This window comes from Penaeus vannamei, chromosome 15 (assembly GCF_042767895.1).
Source record: "Penaeus vannamei isolate JL-2024 chromosome 15, ASM4276789v1, whole genome shotgun sequence".
NCBI classification, from domain to species: domain Eukaryota; kingdom Metazoa; phylum Arthropoda; class Malacostraca; order Decapoda; family Penaeidae; genus Penaeus; species Penaeus vannamei.
In genome coordinates, this window is record NC_091563.1 from 41869749 (window position 1) to 41873272 (window position 3524).

At 37.1% G+C, this 3524-nt stretch overlaps 1 protein-coding gene across 4 annotated transcripts in view; it reads right to left on the reverse strand.

Annotated features, from left to right (window-relative positions):
- LOC138864226 (eukaryotic elongation factor 2 kinase-like) overlaps positions 1 to 2392 on the reverse strand; it is a 20939-nt gene extending 18547 nt beyond the window's left edge. For 2 of the 4 annotated variants that reach the window (XM_070130841.1, XM_070130839.1), the window contains exon 1: positions 1994 to 2131. The gene's annotated coding sequence lies outside the window, so the exon portion shown is untranslated. Of the gene's footprint in view, positions 1 to 1993 lie in introns of all 4 variants that reach the window. The other 2 variants (XM_070130838.1, XM_070130840.1) reach the window with 2 other exon arrangements.
- Between the last annotated feature and the right edge of the window lie 1132 nt (positions 2393 to 3524).

A 3524-nucleotide genomic window follows, 5' to 3' on the forward strand; every position in this document is an offset into this window, starting at 1 on the left:
TCACTTATACAATACAACACTGCACTCCAATACGTCACAATGCCTTGCATATTTCACATATTATCATACAATACAACACTGCACTCCATTACTAAATCCTTGGAAAAAACTAATCTTTGGCAATCCATATACTACTGCTTCATATTATTGTGGAGGTATGAATATGATGAGAGAGAGAGAGAGAGAGAGAGAGAGAGAGAGAGAGAGAGACAGAGAGAGAGAGAGAGAGAGAGAGAGAGAGAGAGAGAGAGAGAGAGACAGAGAGAGAAAGAGAGAGAGAGAAAGAGAGAGAGTGAGACAGAGAGAGAGAGAGAGACAGAGAGAGAGTGGTGAGACAGAGAGAGAGTGAGTGAGACAGGGTGGGAAGTAGAGACAGAGAGAGAGAGTGAGACAGAGACAGAGAGAGAGAGTGAGACAGAGACAGAGAGAGAGAGTGAGACAGAGAGACAGAGAGAGAGAGTGAGACAGAGACAGAGAGAGAGAGTGAGACAGAGACGTTATAAGAGAGACATATAGTGAAAATATATATATATATATTTATATATAATACAGAGAGAGTGAGAGAGGAAGAGAGAGAGAGAGAGATATATATATATATATATATATATGAGAGAGAGAGAGAGAGAGAGAGAGAGAGAGAGAGAGAGAGAAAGAGAGAGTGAGAGAGAGAGAGAGAGAGAGAAAAAGAGGTAGAAAGAGAGAGAGCGAAATAGAGGTAGAAAGAGAGAGAGGAAGAGAAAGAGAGAGAGAGAAAGAGAGAGAGAGAAAGAGAGAGAGAGGGGGAGGTAAAGTGTCAGAATGCAGCAATAACAATACAAAACATTTCTGACAGCATATAATACGTTACAATTTATTTCCAGAAATGATAATCAATAATTTTCACTTTACAAAAGATTTGAAAACTCCATTATCAAAGAAGTTTATCACTGAATCACAAAAGAAATACAGTAGTATATTTGAAATGTGACAATTTCAGAATCATTTCTCCTTTGGTCTAAAGAATGAAAAACAAATTCTATGAACTGTTTTTCCATAATCTATAGACCAGCTTTGAATGACAAGGGCATGTATTGTAAACAAGTAACATTCATGTTACCTCTCAAGCCATACAACTCACTCAACTGGAATAAAACAAGACATCCTATTATACTACCCCTTTCACGAAACCATAGGACTTTACACCATTTACTAAAAACGTACCTTGGAAATTCTAAGTGTGTGTATTGAGGCTGTAAAGTCCGTCACCATCTGATCTTATTTACGCATAATATTTACAATGAACTGCTGGAGAACACATCTGGCATGGCATATAAATTTGTTATTGTCACAGGCATCCTTCAATTACTGTTTTTTTTTTTTTTTTTTTTTAATATTTAACAAGTTTTAGAAAAGTGCTCTAAAAAATTTATGAAATTCTAGTGGCCATTTCAATATGATCTGATTTTCTTCTTTTCAAAATTCCGGTATTTCCTACTCTGGTAATTAGTCAAACATCCAATTACTTTCATCTTCCCTTTCTCATTCACCATTTTCTCTATTAACTTCGACTGTGAACCCTATTAATGGAAAGAAATGGCAAAAATCAAAAACAATTTTTTCTTGTCCCAACCAGTGCATAAAATACGTCGCCTTTTCAGTGAATAATGAAAATAGAATGCTCTACTATACGTAAATTACTTGAAGATTGCACGATTCACAAAATTATGTGTTGCAGAACAAGTCCTCGTGTTGCATATAAATAAACTGTTAAATGTCATTGTCACGTCTGACATTGCATACTTCAAGTCTTCAAGTCAAATCGTATGTTTCATTTACTAATATTTCACGACAGCTTTAGTGATAATTGTTTGCAATGAGATGTGTCAACGGGAGAATTAAAAAGGCGAGGAGTACCGTTTGTTGACGATATATATTGATCAAACTTTGCAACCACTGCAATAGCACAACACAGGCTGTTTCCACGTTCCTTCCAAAATATCACTTTTTTACTCACGTCTATGTGTGATTCCGGGCATATATGATATCAATAGGTAGAGTGACAGATGGCGAGTATTTTCTCACGTATGAATTATGGCGAATGATGTTCTAAACGCGAATTTCAGCCTGAAAATACTCACATGCTTCCTGCGTAAGTCTTCTCTTTCCCACCATAACAACAACACTGAGCTGCACGTTCGCCTGCTCGTCCGTTTACGTTTAGGCGATTTCGCGACCCTGACTTTACCTTCTTTATTTATTAAGGTATTGCTACGCACTTTGGTCGTGTGCGACTTGGTGCCTCATTTTATACATTCAACATTCACACTCTGCCTAGAAACTAAAATTTGTAATTCATTACTAAAGAATTTTTAGAAAATGGTAATAACAAGTCCCTCGCGGTACGTCGGAAGACACAAAGCCACGCCCCCGCACTGTGATTGGTTGACGAAAATGTCCAGACGCTGGTACGAGACCGAACGAAATTTTTAATTCTATTTCATACTTTTCAGAAACGTGGTTTGGTAATGGGCAAGATATCACCCACAAACAACCTGCATAAACCTCCAATTTCCTTTAGGATTTATTAATCAATCAAATAATAAAGCCACTATACTAATTTCATGTAAATCTATTCAATACATTTCATCAAAATAACAAGCCGACGGAACTTTGCGTCCGAAACATATTGGAAAGGAACATAAAGCTTGGTCTATCCGGCATTTTTTTGGGTGAATGAAATCTCTTAACCTTGTGAGTTGGTGTGCTATTTTTTCTCTCCTAGTTACAGAGGCTGCTGGTTCTATAGTGACCACGTGGGAGGACGATGAAATAGATTCGTGTTAATCTCCACAATCATCTGCGAATCATAGGGGAGGACAGTGTAGTTTCCCACGCATAAATATGATATGCAACCCGTATGTTTATGCACATTGCCGTGTACACAGGCACGCCCATGCACACTACACCCACACCCGCCCACGTACGCACAGGAAATGTATATTCGAATTTAATTTGCGATCTCTGTAATATATAAAATGCGCGATATCTGTCTACTATCATGAATTAACTGGTCGACAATTCAGTAATTTGTATTTTCATTTATTCACACACACACACACACACACACACGCACACACACACACATACACACACACACACACACACACACACACACACACACACACACACACACACACACACACACACACACACACACACACACACACACACACACCTTTCTCCATATCTCTCCTTATCTATCTACCCCTTCCAAGATGTGCCATTTGTCCGTATTTCCATATAAATCTTCCTTTTAATAAGTATGTTTATTTATTAACCAACTCGACTATCTATATATATACATAGGCAGGTAAGGCAGAAATATATAAGTAAAAAGATTCTATATGGAGGTTTAGATAAATATGATACATAATTCAATTAAGTATATAAAATGCATGACTTTAAAACCCAATTCTACAATTTTATTAGTAAATACGTAAAAAAAAATGAAATTTATTTTTACGATTACACTTCCGCGCCAAAAC